This window comes from Hevea brasiliensis, chromosome 14 (genome assembly GCF_030052815.1).
Source record: "Hevea brasiliensis isolate MT/VB/25A 57/8 chromosome 14, ASM3005281v1, whole genome shotgun sequence".
NCBI classification, from domain to species: Eukaryota; Viridiplantae; Streptophyta; class Magnoliopsida; order Malpighiales; family Euphorbiaceae; genus Hevea; species Hevea brasiliensis.
In genome coordinates this window covers 74,789,292-74,802,399 of record NC_079506.1, presented here as the reverse complement: position 1 = coordinate 74,802,399, position 13,108 = coordinate 74,789,292, and positions in this window count along the sequence as shown.

The window sequence follows — 13,108 nt, the reverse complement described above, 5'->3', positions numbered from 1 at the left end:
CTAAAAATCAAAAGCCCCTTCTTTCCATACATAAACAGTAAAGTAAACTTAGTATATTTGGAACCTATGCATAATAGCAATCCTCACACTTGTATTCCCTAAAAACCCTTCATTGGCAGCCAAATCACTACTCTTTAGCCCCATTATAACCCTTTTAAAGACCTTTTGATCTTTTGAAATGTATATGCTATATTAGTGGAGATAGAGAATTGAGATATGCTTATGGGGTTAGAGATAGATCATTTTATCATAATCATCCATAATAGAGGAGAATTTTAGGAGAGCAAGTATTTATCAAATCTATCCTAATAAAACAGGTTATTTGTGACTTATCAATGGCCTTGCAAGTGAAATGATTAGTTGAAGCTCCATGAAGGGATGAAATTTTAGTAGGCAGTTATTGATATCTCTATACCTTGAAAGTAGGGAAATTGATATGAAGGATGTAGGGAGTTCAATTATATGCAAGTTAAGTTTTTGGCCATGTTTCTAAGAAAAACAAAATACCCTAATAAGTTATCAAGTTTTATTTTACTTGGGGACAAGCAAAAGTTTGAGTTTGGGAGTATTTGATATACTTATATCATATAGGCATTTTAAGGCATAATTCCACTACATGTCATGGCATCTAGTAGATAAGTACACGCATTTTAGTTAGTTTCATTAGTTTTTGTTAAATTAGTTTATCTCTAGTTAATTTCATGTTTTTGATATTTTTTCAGGTGTTCTAAATGAAGTACAAGGCATAGGAGTCAAATAGACAAGTTTGGGGAGAAGGAAAGCAAGAAAAGCTACTGCATCATAGTACACTGGTCATGTAAGAATGGAGCTCGACCCGTGTAACCCTTTAGCATGAGAATATTGAAGAAGACATGAGGAGACTAAAGGAACGGAAGCGTGAAAAACACAAGATTATACCATTGAATTCAAAAATTTTCACCTAGGGTCACATGCACCATGCAAGATTTATTTTTATCTATTTGATTTCAATAATAAACAACATATTAAAACTCTTTTAATATGTTTTTGGATCTGTATTTGCCATTTAAGGTTTTTAAAATTAATCAGATTAATTTTAGAACCCTAGATTAAATCAAGAACGATTACACTAACCTCTTGATGTCTCGCAATGTGTCTGCGCTTTGAAATCGTCTTGAGACACTAGATGTTGTCCCTCTAGCTTGTCCACACCAAGAACACCTATGGCAGCCCTTGAATAGCTTCTAAAGCTTTTTCTATTAATTAGAAAATCAAGTTCTGCCTTTTAAGAGATTAAAGATGTAAACAGGACACTAGAAACAATTTATAGTGTTCTTAATTCAAGAGATTGATGGCTAATCTCTTTGAATTGATGAGAGATGAAGAAGAATGGCTGGAGAGGCTCAAAGTGGCGTGACAATTGAGAGGAGAGGCTGCTGGTTATGTTTTTCCATTCATAACCACACTTAAATAGCTAGGTTAACACATTAAACCCTAGCCACATGTCACCTTTTGATTAGCTCTAGGTTTAAGTGACCCAATCACATTGTGCCAAGTGTCAAACCTATATTTAATCTTGATTTTAATCATCTTACATGATTAAAAAATATTTGGCAAGCTTATGTGTTAAGCCATGTGTCACCATCTCATGGTGCCACGTGTCACACTGTGAAATGACCAAAATGCCCCTGTGTCTTAATTTTGAGTTCTTAACCCAAAATAATTATTTTCTTCTTCTAATTAATTATATCAAATATAAATTAATTAATTAATCTCTATTAATTAATTTCTCATCAATTAAATTCATATTTAAACACTTTAAATATAAATTTAATTTATACTACACATCCAATAATCTAGATTTGGTTTCAAGTCATGCTAGGACTTTGCAATTTTATTGCAAACCAAATCTATTTAATTAATCAATTAAACTCTTTAATTAATTAATTAAATCATATTTAAATAGGTGATAACTTGTGTATGTGTGTGACTTACTAGGCTCATCACTAATTGGCAATGAGACATGATATCAACTCTTAATATCATCAGAACTCTTTCTTACAATAAATGATTTCTCTAAATCATTTTATGAACCTCATAGACCATGGTTAACACCTAGCATAGCATGCCATGGCCACCCAATTAGTAATAAGATTTACCTTAAATGAACCTATAATCATATGTTACCATGCACTAGAATCTCTGTTACAAAAATCCCAACTCAAGCCGAGTCATGGTTTATGTCAAACTCCATTTGCTATGAATATTATGTTCTCTTTTAATTCCAGTTCTTGATTAAAAGATTTTTCTCATCGAAACTCTTTTCTCGAATAAATCTATCTGTCTGGCCAGAACTTGAAACATCAAGAACAATTAAATGAACATAGTATTTTATCTATTTTTACTTATTTGAACTGATTCCATCTTGATCAACACCTACCTCCATATATAACTAGCAGAGCCAATACATGCCCATATACCCATACATAGTACAAGTATGAAAGCAGATCAAACTCAAACTACCTATATACAAGATAACTGTGCTATCTCAGTGTCTAAAGATTATATGCACGATATGATTTATGACAAAACATTGACAAGAGTAAACTCCATGTGCTTGTCATAAGTGTCACCGTCTGCCTACTTATCATTTATAAGTGCCTATCATGTTTGTTATATGGCATGAGACTCACCATTCCATCTTATTTATATCTCATATAAATAACTTGGGAACAAACATGAATACAATCTTTCTGGATAAGTCATGTCCTTATTATGAAGTATCCTCGATTGTGAACCTATTTATGATACTTTGTGCTAGAAATATTGTCACTCATATTCTTAACAACTTAAGAATAATATTTCTAACAAAATATCAATGGACCTTTTCTATTACACATAAATATATTATGTAAACGGAAAAGTGGAAATGCCTTTTATTATTAAAAATATGTACAAGATACATACTAAATGATATGCTCTAGGGCATACTACTAACAATCTCCCACTAGCACTAGAGCCATTCATTACAATATCTTAGACCTATCTTCTCAAGATGTCGGTCTAACTGAGTCGTGACATAGGCTTAGTGAATGGATCACCTGGATTTTCACCGATGCTATTTTCTGCATGGCTACATCGCCGCCCAACTATTTCTCCGATAATGTGGTAGCGCCTTTCTATGTGTTTGGATTTCGTGAGACCTTGGTTCCTTAGCTCAGTATGGATCGCTCCATTGTTGTCACAAAGGTAATGGAACCGCCGACTCAATGGAAGGAACTATCGTAAGTTCTCATCACGAACTTCTTTATCCAAAGCGACTTCCTTTGCAAAGATCTCGATGCAAAGAATATACTCACCTCGAGTGGAATCTGCAATGCGTGCTCGCTTGGAACTCTTCCAACCGATCGCACTCCATTACAAATGAACACATATCCAGAGGTAGACTTTCTATCATCGATATCTGATTGGAAATCAGAATCAGTATAACCATCCAATTGCAAGTCTCCACCTCCATAAATCAAGAATAAATCCTTAGTTCTTCTCAAGTACTTAAGGATATTCTTGACAGCTATCCAGTGTTCCAAACCTGGATTGGATTGATACCTGCTAGTCAAACTAACAGCATATGCGATATCCGGCCTAGTACACAACATTTCATACATTAAACTTCCAATAGCCGAAGCATATGGAATCCTGGCCATCTTATCTCTTTCTTCAGGTGTCTTTGGAGACATCTCTTTAGAAAGGTGGATACCATGTCTCACTGGTAACAATCCTCTCTTGGAATCAAGCATGTTAAACCTTTTAACACCTTTTCCAAGTATAGACTTTGGGATAAACCAATTATTCTTTTCGCTCTATCTCTATAGATGCGAATCCCAAGAATATAGGTTGCCTCCCCTAAGTCTTTCATGGAGAATGTATTTGACAACCATACCTTTATAGTCGTCAACATACCTGTATCATTACCCATCAACAGTATGTCATCCACATATAAGACAAGGAAAGTGATAGCACTGTCACTAACCTTCTTATATACACATGGTTCATCCATATTTTTGATAAAACCAAATGATTTAATGGCTTCATCAAAACGGATATTCCAACTCCTCGAAGCTTGTTTGAACCCATAAATGGATCGCTTTAACTTGCATACTTTGGAACCATCTTGGGATTCAAAACCCTTAGGTTGTTCCATGAAAATGTTTTTTTTCAATGTATCCAGTGAGAAAAGTCGTTTTGACATCCATCCGCCAAATCTCATAATCATAGTATGCACTTATTGCTAATAAAATCCTAATTGATTTAAGCATGGCAACAAAGTAGAAAGTCTCCTCATAGTCTATTCCTTGCCTTTGGCGAAACCCTTTCGCTACTAGCCTTGCCTTATAGGTCTCTACCTTTCCATCGTAACCAATTTTCTTCTTGAAAACCCATTTGTTCCCTATATGTACAATACCTTGGTGGGTCAACAAGATCCCAAACTTGATTCTTATACATGGAATCAATCTGATTTCATAGCATCAATCCATTTTGAAGAGTCTACATCCGATATAGCTTCTTCATAGGTAAGTGGATCATCTCCATGATCTACTTCTTCATGAGTAGACAACTCTTGTTCTTCTTCATGAAGAAAACCATATCTCACCGGGTGAGATACCACGGTTGTTCTACGAGGAACAGTGTAGATGTTTCATCAATGGGTATAGGTTGACTAGATGGATCTATATCCATCCGATCGCTGGTTGGTCGAATTTCAATTCTAACTCTATTTGCCTTCCTTTGCCTCCTTCTTGAACAAACTGTTGTTCAAGAAATGTGGCATCTCTACTTATCACAACCTTTGTGAAGTAGGCAATAAAAATAATATCCAAAACTATCTTTTGGATATCCAACAAATCGACCTTTTTCCTCGATCCGTCTCCAATTTATCGGTGTTCACTTTTTGATATAAGTCGACAACCCCAAATCTTAACATGCTTAAGACTTGGTTTTCTTCCATGCCATATCTCATAAGGTGTGGAAGAAACTGATTTTGATGGAATCCTATTCGTAATATATAAAGTCGATTCTAATGCAAATCCCCAAAAGGAGATTGGCATATCAAGATAGCTCATCATACTACGCACCATATCCAATAGGGTACGATTTCTCCTTTCAGATACACCATTCACCGTGGTGTTCTGGAGGAGTCACCGAGAAACAATGCCATGCTCTCTCAAGTATTCATCAAATTCAAGACTCAAATATTCACCTCCACGATCCGATCGAAGAGCTTTAATATTTTTTCTGCTTTGATTTTCTACTTGATTTAAATTCTTTGAACTTTTCAAAGGATTCATGTTTGTATTTCATCAAATACAAATACCCAAACCTTGATTTATCATCAAGAAAGGTAATAAAATAATGAAAGCCCTCTAGCCATTTCTTTAAACGGACCACATACATCACTATGTATTAGTTCCAAAATATTTTCACTCTTAGCCCTTGTCCAACAAAGGGTGATCTAGTCATTTTGCCTTGAAGGCAAGATTCACAAGTTGGAGTAGGCTCAGAGCCCAATGAGGATAGAATCCCCATTTTCTCCAATTTTGCAATCCTATCTTACGCAACATGACATAACCTTAAGTGCCAAATATATTTTGAACTTGAGTTGGTTTTCACCATGGCATTGTATTCTTTTAGATCACTTGCATTCAATTTGTGTTTGTCATTATTATCTAAATAATAAAGACCATCATTCATATAACTGAACCAACATATTTATTTCCAAAATAAATATTGCAAACATCATCTGAATCAAATTCATAGCCATTTCTAGTCAAACTAGATATTGAAATGATGTTCTTAAAAGCATCAGTACATATAAAATATTATCCAAACACAAAACATGTCCAAACATGTAAAAGATTTAGATCCTATGGCTAAAGCTTCAACGGTTGAGCCATTGCCAATCCGACTCTAATATCTTGAGAACGCAAGTCGCCATCGCTTGCTAGTTCCTGCATATCATTAGAAATGTGAGAACCGCACCAGATCTAAAACCCAAGTCAGTAGATGAACTATGAGTATCATCGAATCTAAATAACAAGATATGGACATACCTTCCGAAGGTGTATCCTTCTTGTCCTTGAGAGAAGCAAGATACTGGGCGTTCCTTTTCCAAAGGCCCATCCTTTTGGCGGTGGAAACACTTTCCTTTGCCTTCATCGCCTTTAGTCTTCCTTTTCTGCTTAGCTATTTTCTTGAAGGACCAGAATCTGAGGTTTCTTTTTCTTATTGCCCTTCTTCTTGTTGGACTTTCCAGCAGAAGAAGATGCAACCAAAGCTACCTCTTTTCCTTTATTGCCTGGCATATTCTTTTGGGCAATAACCAGCATGTTGAGTAATTAAGCTAAGGTGCATTCCTATTTAGTCATATGGAAATTTGTCACAAAATTCCCAAAAGACTCAGGAAGGGACTGAAGGATCAAATCCGTTTGTAGTTGGAAATCCATGTTGAAGTCAAGATGTTCCAACTGCTCAATCAGCCGAATCATCTTGTGGACATGATCCCCAACATTCTGTCCCTCAGACATCCTCATACGGAATAACTGTCTAGATATCTCATACCTAGCATTCCTGCTGTGCTCACCATACAACTCTTGTAGGTGAAGGAGGATCTCACTAGCACTCTGCATGTTCTCATGTTGCTTCTGTAACTCATTACTCATGGAAGCAAGCATGTAACACTTAGCTCTCATATCATGCTCCTTCCACTTGTCCAAAGTATCATGTTCCTCTTGTGTGGCCTCTGGAGGTAAGGGACCAGGAACATTTGAATCTAGAACATATCCTATATGTTCAAGGTTCAGACAAGTTTCAAATTTCTTAGCCAATCGCATGATTAGGTCCTGTCAACTGTTGTGATCAAGTATGCTTGCAAGGATATTGGATGGTGGTGGTTGTTTTGTGCTCATTTTTATCGTAAAAGTAATCGCAAAAATAACCAGATTAATTAGTAAATGTATCATGTAATTAACCAAAATGATTATGGTCTTTTAATCAAATTGGTCCTCCCACTAACTTAGCGAATCCTACACTTCCAAAGTAGAAAACGGAAATCCTAGTTGGATGGATTTCTAGTGGGTGATTGAATTCTTATAATTCTATTGATCATCCTACATCCATTATTGGAATTACAATAAACTATAAGTGAGCAACTCCTTGCCCATCACATCTCATGTGAGGTTCAATCCTTTGCTAGCCCCTAATGCTCAAAATCTCGTACATCCAATATTGACTTATCTTGCATTAGTTAAGTTGATCCCATTGAGCCAGTAATTATGCAAATAATTTTAATGTCCTCAGGTACATCCAATATTGGCCACCAAACCATTTACATATTTACAACATCTCATGCTTAACAATTATTCTTAAGAAAATCTCTTAAATTAATTGCATCTCATGCAACTATTTAAAATTTCTTAAAATAATTGCCCCAATGGAGGGCTTATGTTATAATTACTTTAATTATAGCATTTCCAACTTAATCATTTGTTTGGAAGATTTTATAGCCATCCTAATTACTATTAAGGTCTCACTTTGCACATTATCCATTTAGCATGCATATATCATATAATTGCATACATTCCCATACATCTCATGCATTCATGGATAAGCGAAGAAATATGGTATGATCATGGACTTTCTAAGGGATTCAATTGAGCCACCAAGAATTGAATCAGGGCATTCCTAGGTGCATTTCATTCATTCATTTTACAAGAGTTGCTGAAGGAGTACATAATCAACACTTGATATTGAATTCCTCCCACTGGTCCCACCAATGCTCTTGACCTCCTTGAACTTCTTGCAATCCAATATTACATAGTAATCCTTGGCATACCAAGACGAATTTACAAGAACTTAAATAAATGAAATTACAACCCAAAAATATTACAAACTTAATAATACATGCCCAAAATAAATTAAAATAAATTAATTAATTTACAATCCCAAAGAAACATAAAAGAAATAAATCCAATCACATTGGTCTTTTATAGTCCATGATCATCCATCATGCATATCACTATTTAACAATTAAATAAAACATATATTCTTAAATTAAATTGAATATCTCATATTCAACTTAAAAATCCAGATTTGAATATGATTCAAATAAATTTAAAAATTCAGATTTGAATCTCATTCAAACAAATTTAAAAATTCAGATTTGAATCACATTCAAACAACTTCAAAAATTCAGATTTGAATCACATTCAAACATTTTTTAAAAAATCAGATTTGAATCACATTCAAATATTTTTTAAAAAATCAGATCTGAATTTTATTGAATCAATTTTAAAAAATCAGATTTAAATATGATTCAAACAACTTTAAAAATTCAGATTTGAATCTCATTCAAACAACTTTTAAAATTCAGATTTGAATCACATTCAAACATTTTTTAAAATTCTGATTTGAATCATAATTTAATTGTGTGATTAAAACAACTAATTAAACACTTTAATTAGTCAAAGAATAGGCCTTAGATCATACAACAATTGCAGAATTAAAAGCCAAACCTTGAATCACCCATGGAACCATTGTTGCCGCCACCAATGGTGGCTTCTCCATGTGTGACGCCACATCTCATGATCCAACCAGCAATGAATCTCTTGATCTCATGATCAAACACACAATTAAATTATATAATCAACAATCTAAATGGCAAATATAGTGGCTCTGATACCAATTAAAGGAACGGAAGCGTGAAAAACACAAGATTATACCATTGAATTCAAAAATTTTCACCTAGGGTCACATGCACCATGCAAGATTTATTTTTATCTATTTGATTTCAATAATAAACAACATATTAAAACTCTTTTAATATGTTTTTGGATCTGTATTTGCCATTTAAGGTTTTTAAAATTAATCAGATTAATTTTAGAACCCTAGATTAAATCAAGAACGATTACACTAACCTCTTGATGTGCTGCAGCGTGTCTGCGCCTTTGAAATTCGTCTTGTGACACGGATGTTGTCCCTCTAGCTTGTCCACACCAAGAACACCTATGGCAGCCCTTGAATAGCTTCTAAAGCTTTTTCTATTAATTAGAAAATCAAGTTCTGCCTTTTAAGAGATTAAAGATGTAAACAGGACACTAGAAACAATTTATAGTGTTCTTAATTCAAGAGATTGATGGCTAATCTCTTTGAATTGATGAGAGATGAAGAAGAATGGCTGGAGAGGCTCAAAGTGGCGTGACAATTGAGAGCAGAGGCTGCTGGTTATGTTTTTCCATTCATAACCACACTTAAATAGCTAGGTTAACACATTAAACCCTAGCCACATGTCACCTTTTGATTAGCTCTAGGTTTAAGTGACCCAATCACATTGTGCCAAGTGTCAAACCTATATTTAATCTTGATTTTAATCATCTTACATGATTAAAAATATTTGGCAAGCTTATGTGTTAAGCCATGTGTCACCATCTCATGGTGCCACGTGTCACACTGTGAAATGACCAAAATGCCCCTGTGTCTTAATTTTGAGTTCTTAACCCAAAATAATTATTTTCTTCTTCTAATTAATTATATCAAATATAAATTAATTAATTAATCTCTATTAATTAATTTCTCATCAATTAAATTCATATTTAAACACTTTAAATATAAATTTAATTTATACTACACATCCAATAATCTAGATTTGGTTTCAAGTCATGCTAGGGACTTTGCAATTTTATTGCAAACCAAATCTATTTAATTAATCAATTAAACTCTTTAATTAATTAATTAAATCATATTTAAATAGGTGATAACTTGTGTATGTGTGTGACTTACTAGGCTCATCACTAATTGGCAATGAGACATGATATCAACTCTTAATATCATCAGAACTCTTTCTTACCATAAATGATTTCTCTAAATCATTTTATGAACCTCATAGACCATGGTTAACACCTAGCATAGCATGCCATGGCCACCCAATTAGTAATAAGATTTACCTTAAATGAACCTATAATCATATGTTACCATGCACTAGAATCTCTGTTACAAAATCCCAACTCAAGCCGAGTCATGGTTTATGTCAAACTCCATTTGCTATGAATATTATGTTCTCTTTTAATTCCAGTTCTTGATTAAAAGATTTTTCTCATCAGAAACTCTTTTCTGAATAAATCTATCTGTCCTGGCCAGGAACTTGAAACATCAAGAATAATTAAATGAACATAGGATTTTATCTCTATTTACTTAGAGGAACAGATTCCATCTTGATCAACACCTACCTCCATATATAACTAGCAGGAGCCAACACATGCCCATATACCCATACATAGTACAAGTATGAAAGCAGAATCAAACTCAAACTACCTATATACAAGATAACTGTGCTATCTCAGGTCTAAAGATTATATGCACTGATATGATTTATGACAAAACATTGACAAGAGTAAACTCCATGTGCTTGTCATAAGTGTCACTGGTTCGGCCTACTTATCATTTATAAGTGCCTATCATGTTTGTTATATGGCATGAGACTCACCATTCCATCTTATTTATATCTCATATAAATAACTTGGGAACAAACATGAATACAATCTTTCTGGATAAGTCATGTCCTTATTATGAAGTATCCTCGATTGTGAACCTATTTATGATACTTTGTGCTAGAAATATTGTCACTCATATTCTTAACAACTTAAGAATAATATTTCTAACAAAATATCAATGGACCTTTTCTATTACACATAAATATATTATGTAAACGGAAAAGTGGAAATGCCTTTTATTATTAAAAATATGTACAAGATACATACTAAATGATATGCTCTAGGGCATACTACTAACGGAGACACAGTACACGGTTGGTGTAACTGACCCCGTGTACCTCATAATGCCCCGTGTAACTCTCTAGACATCTAAAACTAAAAAGCCAAAGAAAGGAAGATTGTACATGGGCCATGCACTTCACCCCTTATAAACCTAAAGAACCTTGTGTAACCTACTGTCTCTTACCTAAACGAAGCCAAATTCCATCTAGAAACTTACACTCCCCAAGGCCGTGTATTGCCACATGGGCCTTGTACTTTGTAGCAAGCAGATTTTTTACGCGACTCCAACTCAATTCCTCACATTTCAAATAGACTTCTAAGGCTCTTAGGACTTTAAATCATGACCCTGAGGCACCTGATATAAATACCCAAAGACTGGACCAAGGATAAGATACCTTCGAAAGAAGTCTTCCAATCTAGAATTAGTTTGAGCTTTTGTAAAGCCTAGATTTCCAAGCCATTTGAAGAGAAGCTACATCAGCACCAAGGAGAAGAGCGTCAGCCAAAGTTTCAAAAGTCCAAAGCTGCAGAATTTTTTTCTAGGTTCTTTTGTTTTAGTTCTTCAAATTGTTTTATGTTCTTTTATTTTAATTACAATATGTTTGTTAAGCTCACTCACCATGAGTGAATAGATTATTTAATTCTTGAATTAGGAGAGTAGCACTTTTAATTTTTGTTATGGATACACACTAAGTTTATTTAATGGATTTAAGCATTGTCCTTTGATTTTGATTCAGTATTCTATGCTCTTAATGCATACTATGTGTTGGTACCCACATAATCATGATACAAGATACTAGTTGAAAAACTGAAAGGTGAAGATTAATATTAGAAATTAGGATTTTGAACCTAGGAAATTTGACCTAGAGATAGGCTGACATTATTTGTGAAATTTCACAATTAATCCAAAAACTTAAAGGATTTTAATTAAAATTGATCGCCATAAAAGTAGGGTTCAGGTTAATTAAAATACATATTTGGTGCCTTAAGAGAGGATTTAGAATACCTTATGATTAATTTCTATCAAAGTAACAATCATCAATCTGTTGAATAAGCAAGGTTAAATTCATAATAGGGTTAAAGTGTGAAATTTTAATTCTAAAATTGTTTAGTCCATAAATTTTTTTAGATTAAATTCTCAGCTTTATTTTCTTTTAATTCCTAATATTCTTAGTAGTAGTTTAGAATTAATTTTTCATGACTTTAATAGTTTAAATAATCAAAATTGCTATCTAGCTTAGTACTTACGTCTATAAATTCTTTGTGGGAATAATACTCTACTCATTATTATATTACTTGCTCATGATTCGTATACTTGCAGGGTTGTAAACAAGCAAACACCTACTCAAAAAATAAATCCATCTACCATTTGAATAATAACTCTTAGTTTTCTCTACTTCATACATCATTGCTTCTCATAGTCTTTTCACTGAAATGTTACCATAAGGCAACCTTGAAAGATCGATTTCAGCTAATCTCTAGGTCTCGCCTCTTTTGAGATTAAAGATCAACTTACCTCTTTGATTCATCAATTTTCCTTTGAGAAAGGAATAGGTGATTAAAAAACTCCTCAAATATTAACTGTTCCACTACATATACAAAAATAAAGAAAGATTCACAAATATGGTACAAGATTTTAAGTAGCTGTAAGAAATGCAATTCACATATAAAAATGAAAATTACTCCCTGATATTATCCTTTGCACATCTATTAGCGACAAATGGTGTATACTTTACCTTTGCACCACATTTCTAGATAATAGGAAACAACATTGATTTTAAATGCTATGCAACCAATCAAAATTAGCAATATCATGCATGGTATGATCTCCATGAGCAGGATAGATGGTATAAATTGCTAATTTGCATAACAATTCTATACATGGATATAGAAAGGTAATCAAAGTTGCAAAAGTATAAAAAGCCAAGTAGATTTTGAACCAAGCTTTATTAATTCAAAGAAATTCACAACTAAACTCCAGTGGGTGAAAACTTGCCAAACGGGGTAAACAGAGGGCGAGAAATAAGAAGAAATATAGGAAAAAAATGTTTCTTATTTCTGCATGGATGGTACTCAAACTCATTTATTTTTTCATTATTTTGCTAGAAATTTTTAATCAAGTAATATTATAATTGAATGTAATACCCGAACCTGAATCAGAATCAACACAAGTACACAACACCATACTTGCTTGCTTTTCAAAACTATAAAAAAAAGTAAAAAAAATTTATTCCAATTACAATACAACATAGAATAATTTCATGAAATAAATTATAAATGTAGATATAATTATAATGCAGTTCAAA